Source organism: Hyalella azteca, unplaced genomic scaffold, assembly GCF_000764305.2.
Source record: "Hyalella azteca isolate HAZT.00-mixed unplaced genomic scaffold, Hazt_2.0.2 contig16662, whole genome shotgun sequence".
NCBI classification, from domain to species: domain Eukaryota; kingdom Metazoa; phylum Arthropoda; class Malacostraca; order Amphipoda; family Hyalellidae; genus Hyalella; species Hyalella azteca.
Window position 1 is genome coordinate 1 of NW_025946474.1, and position 9485 is coordinate 9485.

The window sequence follows — 9485 nt, forward strand, 5'->3', positions numbered from 1 at the left end:
TGAATGCACACACTGCCATTCACCTATTACGGTTACATATGAATGCACACACTGCCATTCACCTCTTACGGTTACAATGGAAGACAAGGGTGCTTGCCGAATGAGCCAACAGCCCAAACTTGATCATCCTTCGATCTCCTTAAAACTTTCAGAAAATAAAAATATAACTTTTCAATAAATGACTAAAACCCATCAGCTGTTAGATTTTATAGATATGCAAATCGAAATTTCATCAATATCTACATAATGAGACAGGGTAGGGTATTCATTAAAGTTGTAACGAAACGATACAAAAATACGAACGAAAAATGAAGACGAAATGACAAATTTGAAAATTAAAAATAATTAAATACTAGTTGACTAACTCTCCAGTTTCTCAATTCTTACTTAGTATTCATCTCTAAGAGGAAGATTTAAAATGACAGCCTGTTCATGTTTGGCAACATACAGAAAATACAAACGAGTTTAGGATTTAACTCCGACGCCAGGGTGAGTTGTTGCGAGAGATAGTGGTGAGATTTGAATACTTAGTGGAATACCCTGATTATTATTTGAACATGTTGAATTGTTACGTGTAGATATTCACTTTTGTTTTCTGCTTTAGGATCGTGCGTTTAATCTCGAAACCTCCATGCTTTAGCTCTCTCCTCGCAATCGACTAATATTAGCTCTCGTGTCCGATTTTCAGTTATTCATAGGGGATCCGATTTGTTCATTTGATTAGTTCTCTTTCACATCCTTTATATTTGATTTGCTATAATTTGCTGTTTATATTTAATATATTTAAATTTTTCCATCCGTCCAGCATAAGCCTTGCATTAAGCCAAAATGAGAATGCTTTACAATTCCTGGTCATTGGAGGGCGTGACAATTAAGACCATCAGAACTTTCAAGGTGACGCAATTGGGAAAGTTGAGGCAAGTTCGTCACAAGTGTCGAATGAAATCATATATCGGCTGAGTGGTGAGAATGAATTGCAACACGAGTGAAGTGAAATTTCGAATAGAATTGCGTTGATATTTTAGCCCACCTCTGAACAATTTCTGTGATAACTTGAAGATTTAATTTACCAAATTAACTCATTCTGACTCACCTCAAGTAAAATTACTCTGGAATTTGTGTTTTTATTATATGACAGGAATTTAGGAATTCACTCTTACGCAGTTAATATTGAAATTTTGTTCAGTTAGGGAAAACGGTATAATATCTAATTTTATCCTATAAATTAATTTATATGAGCTTAAAATTCTTGATATTTGTTAAGCTTTTAAATTATTTCCAATGGAGGTACAGAGAGCAATGCTTGAGGCCATGGAGGCTAGACAATCTGCTGAGCTAACACTCACGCCTGCGCTGCCAGTTTATATCTGCACGCCTCAAAACTCAACAAAAAATGCGGTCAAAGTTTCGCGTGTTTCAGAAGCACCTGTGTAGTGTGCATCGTCGTCGCCTTTATTGCGAAGCTTCGGAAAGTATTGGGTAAAGGAATTTTTTCTGCGCCACCAGCGGAAACTACTGCGGAAAAAGCTGTCAATTAGTGAAAAGTGTTGATACGTTTTAAGCAATTTTCGACTGATGATTTTTTCCTATTCAACCGAGTTTTCATTGACTTAGGCTCTTCAATTTGTATGTTTTCAGTAGTACGTTAATTAAGTTTCCGGTATATGACAGCGAGCTCTAAAAGCCACTGCGTATTTTACTCCTGCTGCCTCAACTTGAGGATAATTTTGTAAGATTTTCTATGAAATTAATTAGATAATCTTTAATTTTCTATCAAATTCCATATTAATGATATACCGTGATTTTTCGTATCAATCAATATCAATATTGATTATTCCATCAATTCGTTCTACATGGAAATTACAACCAAAAATGCTATATCATTGTTAATTTCTTGAGCATTAAAACCAACGTATATTTGAAATATTGTATGCTCGGTCATGGTATTGTCATTGGATTGTAAAGAATACAACGAGTTAAGAGAGCGCGCTTGTGTGACAAGCGTGACACGAACGAGTTGTCGGGTGAACTGCGCCCTGCTAAATCATTTCATTGTTCAAGTAAAGTTTTTTTAAACTAAAATCCCTGACAACATGCCGATGATCAAATGGAATTTAAATTGAACTAATTTTTTCTCGCTTGGTTTAATTTTAGAAAACGCAAGCGGTGTCACCGTTAAATTAAATGTCAATATGTTGTTTTTTAGATTCAATTAAGCGTTTACATCAGCCGTCGTTGAGGGCTAGTAAAGTGTTGGGACGTTGCACTTGAGACGCGTAATGGCGCTACAAAAAATGTAGACAAATGAAGTAAAATGTTGAATACAATTGGCAGCTATTGCCTTCTTCGATGGAATGCGCTCTGTCCAGAAATTTATTGAATTCGTCGGTTTTTTACGACCAAAGAAGAATTACAGTGTCAAGGAAAAATTTTAAATTAGAATCTACTTTTCCACGCCTGTCGGGAAATTCCAGTTTTCACCGCATTTATCGGCTTAATTGTATGAAATAATATTTCTAGCTTTTATGTTTCTAATTAATTTCTAAGGGGCTTTTAGTGCTAGGCTCGGTTTTCTACCATGAAAAATTACGCCATTAATTCAGAATGATTGTTTCGTTATTTATAAATGCCTTTGTTCCAAACGTATTCACAAGCATTATATGAGTAAAAACGAATATCAATATCGACTGATGATAAATTTCAGGATATTTTTTTAGCAATTGGGATAGGTTCAACTTTTATAAAAATTCATTTGATCAGAATAAGGGAGAGACTTGCTCATAAATTGCAAATGCGACTTGAGATCAAGTGTCCCAAGTTTGTAGATGACAGACGTGGTCGGGGTCGAAATAATGTTTCCGAAGTTACAGTAATAGAAAATACTTTGATACTGCCTTGAAGTAGCGGTCCTCTAGCTCGTGTGCATTATCATAGCAAAGCGAAATTTCGGATATAACAGAAAAGAAGTTCAACTCGTATTATCCTTGTATTTCATTTCCTTTTGCTAAGGCAATGAAAAAGACAATTTCGAATGTTGCACTGGATTCATAGAAGCTTGCAGCATTCCACTGAATTGACTGGATTAAATAAGGTCAAAGTATCAAAGTAAAGTTCTCAACAGAATTCAACGAAAATTAAAATATATGGAGTCACAATTAACATATACTTATAGATTTGTGAATATGCAGGTTTCGTTTAATTTATGTATACGTTTATAGTTTATTTTATAAACCTCGCTACCATGAGCAAAATTAGTACTCAACCTTCATCCACATGCATTTTAAATCCAGTTCATAATTTTACACGTAAACTGTGCTAATAAATCATACGTCGTTAAACTCCTAGTTTTTAAATACAATCTTTTTTTTGGGGGGGGGATAGATTAACACCTATCAAAGCAAGAGTCCCTCTACTCTTTTCTGATTCATCTTCTCCTACTCCTCAATTTTTCAATGTCTCATTATTCTGACATAATGAATAAAATTTCGTTCCCAGATTAACAGACAGCGAAACAGATGTCGTAAATATACGCGCTTCACCTAATGATTAATTTATCCATCCAGATTCGGAAACATATAACTTTGATTAATATTTAAGAGAAATAAAGTATTTGCGCAACTAAATTAAAATCAATTTAATTATGAATTGAAATCAATTGAATCAATCAATCAATTGTCTCAAATTACTAAATTTCAAACAAACTTCACTTCAAGAGTGTCTGTCCGAGTTGAAAACACTCTTGAGTGAAAAATGATAACTGTCCGAAAAAAATGATAACTGTCCGAGTGAAAATGATAAAAGGGGTTGTTAGATATAAAGAAAGTTTGGTTGAATTCCCAGCAAATCGATCGCTTTGGAGCCTAAAAACTTGTCCTGTTCGAACGGCAACTTGATAGAACTTCTGGGAAAGTTTGTCAATAAATCGCTGACTGGCCCGAGGCAAAATTACCTTATATCAGCGTGGACGTAATGGAGCTTTAATTTTGAATGCGTCAATAAGCAAGATTGCTCCTGATTTCCTGTTACTGAGCTTGTGGACGGGAACAAATTAGCTGTCTGTTGCAGCGATGTAACTTTTTAACTTAAATTGGAGAATTAATTCACATCTTCACTACTGATATTGCAATTCAAAATCTGAATTTAATTCAGTCGCATATCATGTCATAGAATGTATGAAATTATTTCATGTAAATATTCAGAACATCCTCTAGAATATCTGAATCATTTTTAATCGTAGAAACGATAAAACTCTTCTATTATTCTTCAATTTCGAGCAGTATAGTTTATTTTATGGATAAATATCCAGTTAACCCGGCTTTGCTCGAAATAGATGACTCTTTATTATAAAAATCCCGTTTTTTCTATCCCATCAATACTTTTCAAATTAAGCGGTGTGAATGCAAGTAAGAATCTTTCAAATCAATGTTCATCATAAAACTCTCACTCAACTCTCGCTTCAAATACCGGCTTATGATTCATTTTTAAATGAAATTTAGAATCAACAAATCAAATTAGGCATTTTAAACAACGCTCCAACGTTTTTTAATGTCCTTTAATTCCATTACACAAAATATTATTAAGCTTCGAGGTAATATTACGATACCTTTGTTGCGAAGATATGCCACATAAAAACCTCTATCTAGTTATTGTGTCAGGTGTCAGAAACACGCAAACATACAAACTTTCAAACATAATTGTATATGCTAAATTTTACTCTAAATAACTAAACAGTGAAGGCTAAAATATATTTCTTTCATTTAGGCGAAATATTATATGTACCAAAATTAAGAAATTTTGTCATGGTCGTTTCGCTTTTATCATTTCATCTTGGTTCAAGCTTTGAATTTCATTTTGTTAAATGAAATACGTAATTAAATCCATGTTAAAATTTCCGCGTTACGAAGATCTCCAGGTACGATCGAAAGGCTTCCTCGACATAGAAGAAATTTTTAAAAATACGTTTTTTTATTAAAGACAAATTTTTGCCCACTGAACTGAAGGTTTAGTGTGTACAAATTTCGAAGTAAAAAAACGTATGGGAGGTAGAGTGAGTGAAGTAAAGCAAACATGGAAACACTTATTTTATTTTCGTTAAATAGTTCGCGTTCTCTTACTGATCCTTTCCTTTCCCCCAACCATTCAAGTTTGCCACCCCGTCGAGAATCATATAATAACAATAATATAATATAGCGGTTTCAGCGTTTATTAGGCCATAGGCTTGTCACCGATTCCTAACATCGCAGAACATTCACAGCATTTTGCGGTCTCGAACGCGCAACTCACTGCTTCAAATTTGCTTTGCTTAACCGCCCGGCCTCCTTGCCGATTCTGACCAGAAACTGGCGCGCAGAGCTGGGATCGAACCCGCACCTCTCTGCTCCAATCTTGGTACTCTGAACTTCAACACTGGGCTTCCCTGCCCAGTAGTCACACTGACAAACATTGCCCTATTTTTATTACCCTACAACTGCCCATTGAACAACACTCAGGGCTCCTGCAACTGCCAGGACCCCAAAAGACAGCCAACAAATAGTTTATTTACCCCAGGCATCCGGGTTTTTTTCCAGTCATGTTTGGAACCAGATTTCGGCTTTTCGGCGCTTGGCTACGCTTATGTTTAATTATGATTGATGAACGTAAAATGAAAAAAATTTAGAAGCCGCAGGCCTTGTTATTGGATTAGGGAGGCAGTCAAAATGGTCGTGTTGACTGCCTCCATGCAGTTCACTCCGATTTGATCGACTCTGTATTCTGTTTACAACTCTCCGGAAATTTGAGGTGCGTAGTTCTTCCCGACTTGCATTTATCACAAATTTTTACGGCTTAACCTGACAGGAGTGAGCAACTGGGATTCTATTAGCGAACTAATGCGCCATTGCGAGATGAGCTGTCGAATAAATAAGTTGAAACGAGGGGTTAACAAGGCTGCCTTAGCTGTAGAAGAGGCTTCATATCTTTAAAAATATTCCTAGACGCAAAATTTTGACCCTCTGCTCTGGTCATTTGCATTTTGTAACTAATTTGCAATTTTGACGTTTCTCAGCGAGAGCAGCACTTTAGCCGCTCTTTATGTGACGGATTGGCGTTAATTTCACGGGCATTTCTGACAAGAGATTACAGTACATCCGTTACGAGGCGTTGTTCTCAGATCAGCAGGCTAAGAGTTTAAATCCTCTTGCTTGAATGACTTAAGTCTACGGGGCTAGCAACTGACAGACGCAATGTCAGGGCGTGTCTGTTAAGGATGGCTTCGCTTACAAATGTCCAACAATCTTTGCAAGTTACTTCGTGATGTGCAGACATTTTTTTCGTTTGCAAGTATATTCAATATAAAATAGATATAATTAAGAATATTTTGGCAACTTATTGGTATGCGCAAATATTTTCTTTGTACGCAGCCAGCACAAATAATTTTTTGAGTCATAATAAATGACTCAAAATTTTTTGAATAAATGTGCGTATCATAATTCATCCGAAACAGTTTTCAGCACCACTTTTTCATGAGAAATATTATAGATGTCATAAGTGCCTGTTACGTCACAATTGTACTGAATAAATTCGTATTCGTAGGAAGAAATTATATTCGGTCTAAAAAAACTTGAACCCGAGACCAGCTTTTGTTCACGTTCTGCCACCGCCATCATGTAGTTTTGTTATTTCTACGCCCGAATTTTGAATTTTTGTACGAGCCTCTCGAGCGTCTTCAGTTTTGCCCGTCAAAGACAGAAGGAAAATTCGTCACCAGCAAAAAAATGTGCGTTAATGTTCCACTTCCTGAGTGAGCAACTCACTCCAAGTCAAACAGCTTTAAAGACAGAAACTTTGAGGGATGCTGCACAAGTTTCAAGTCACATTAGCTTCATCAGAACTGGCACACTCGCTCTGCAATTTGCAGCGGCTTGGGCGAAATGTATATGCGGCTTAGGTCTATTCTCCAACATTAATTAAAACAACGGATCTCTTGCGTATTAATTCATAAGCGTGTATTTTTATTATAAATTTTTGCTTGCAAGATCGACATATCATTAAATGAATGTTGCAACTTTTTATGAGTTTTGCCATTTTTTGAACTTGTCTTTGCTCGGATGGTAACTCTGGGCATGACCACAATATTTGCTACACTTCTCATGACGATGTTATCTGAAATGTTACTTGTCTATTGTTTTCCAATTGCTCAGATAATTTTAAATCGCCTACTGATAAATTTTGACTAAGCATGTTTTCAACGACAACTTACACTAATTCTTTCATTCAACTCGAGATTGAAACCGTTCTGTATATAGTATGTATGATAAATTTAATAGAACCTATTCTCAATTTCCAAGAACTTATTATTATATCAGCACGTTACTCGCAGCTTAATTATCAGTAGAGACAAGAGACGTAAACTTTTTCAAATATTCATGACTGTATTTTCAAATCGTCTTGCTTCAGTTAAAATTCTCGCTCCATCACTTCGTCGGTAAAAGAAAATGCAACAACAAAATCCCGCGAAATTTCGTTCGCTTGCACGTTCGTTGTTTGCACTTCCAAAATAATCCAATCGTGATGAAGTTATTGGGGATCTGCATAGGAATAAACTTATCTCCGGAATTCAATCAAGAGCATCGCAGACAATACTCTACGGATTGATACCATGCAGGCGAGGTTCTGCTAAATATTGAATTGCGAATTTTATAATAAAACCAAATGCGCACCGCCGCCTTGCAGAAGGGGGCAATCTTACGCCAACATTACTTAAACTTGGCGAGTATTAAGTCCGCAACAAATTCCGCTTCTGTTGCAGTCATTGTCATTTGACGTCTCTCCCCATTTTAGCTCCTGACGGCCACGCAGAAGATTTTAGAAAAATAAATATTTTACAACACGTATTTAAGCTATCGTAATTTTCCTCATTTTTATGGCTATTAATATTTAAATCCGTGTCCTTTTCTGTTCCATCTCTCACACACTAAATAAAAAATTCTGAACAGGAAAGATGAGTTTTGCGATCTCGCAACAATATTTTTATTAATTTGTTTTCGAGCCATTAACAGATCTCTTTTTATACATGTTGCCTTCACTCTTTAAAAAATGTGAATTACAATTACTTTTATTTCCAGGCGTTGGTCTGCTGCTGCATCGTTCATAAGGTGAGCTTAATCTTTCTGCGTTCCATTGAGTTTAGGGAAATAAATTTTCCCGGTCTAAATGTTCGAATACTTCTTGGGGGTAGGCTAATTCCGCAGAAGGATTCAATACGCAATAATAAGAGCAACAATCACTTATTTAACACAAAAACAAATCGTCGGACTTCCCTGTAGTGCATGAGCACCATCCTGGATTTACCTGTAATTTGTGCCAAGTTCAAAAACCGGAAGCCCGGCCAATAATAGAACCTCCAAGGATCATTGACACATAACACTGAAACTTTCTGCTGAGTCCAAGTGTAAGAAGTGGTCATCGTGCGGCTACTTCTTCACCTTCAAGCCGGCCACAACAACAAATTTTCCAGGTTTTAGATCGAACCTCGGCTTCTCCTTCGATGTTTGTTTATCCACGATCCAAGAGTGTGAGCTAACCACTGTCTTCTCAATTGTTACTGAAACGTAACTGACATTTTTATGTATTTTGTTGGCAATTTTCTTTACAAAACAATACAATTTCCTTTGACCAAAATAAGTTCTGATGTGTTGGCCAAATGAAAATTTCATGGCGCTACAAACTGCTTCTTTAGCAAGACATTCTCAACTGGCTTAAATTAGCGACAGCTTTCAGTGTATGTATTGATCCATCTTATAAATATAGAATAATTTTGTAGGCCGAAGTAAAATATAAGTTGGTTTAAAGTATCTCACATTTTTGTTCCGTTGCTATTGCTCAATTTAAGCAAGCATAGAAAGGCCTGATTGCGATAAATTTTGTGAGGAAATATTCTTATAAAAATACTTTTTCTCGTACAACAGGAAATGACTCATAATGTTCCATTCTAGAGATGCAGTAAATGGTAATGACAAAATTCCTCGCATATGCAGCAAGAAATAATGGCAGAGTCTGGCTGCAAATTTTTCTTTTGCGTTCGAAACTTCAGGCTGCCAAGAGCCCAGCTGCGACCAACCGAGCCATTGTCAAACTGGTGTTTCAGATCTATTAATTTTCGTCGTTAGCGTGTTTATTATAAATTAAAACTTCTTTCCAACCGTTCAAAGAAGGCTTCTAAAGTTGAAAATATGAAAAGACAACCTTTTTTTCTTTTTATTGGAGAATTTTCACAGAATTATTGGTTAGGTTGCGTATATCTATTGGTGTCATTGGCTATTGCTTCACAGGCAAATTTATTCCCTTATCTACTGTACATAACGCGATGAACGACTTCAATTAGCTCGGAGATATAATAACCTTGTTACTCTGACGCTGCGTGTACATGCAGAGCATTACCTTATTACTCTGACGCTGCGTGTACATGCAGAGCATTACCTTATTACTCTGACGCTGCGTGTACATGC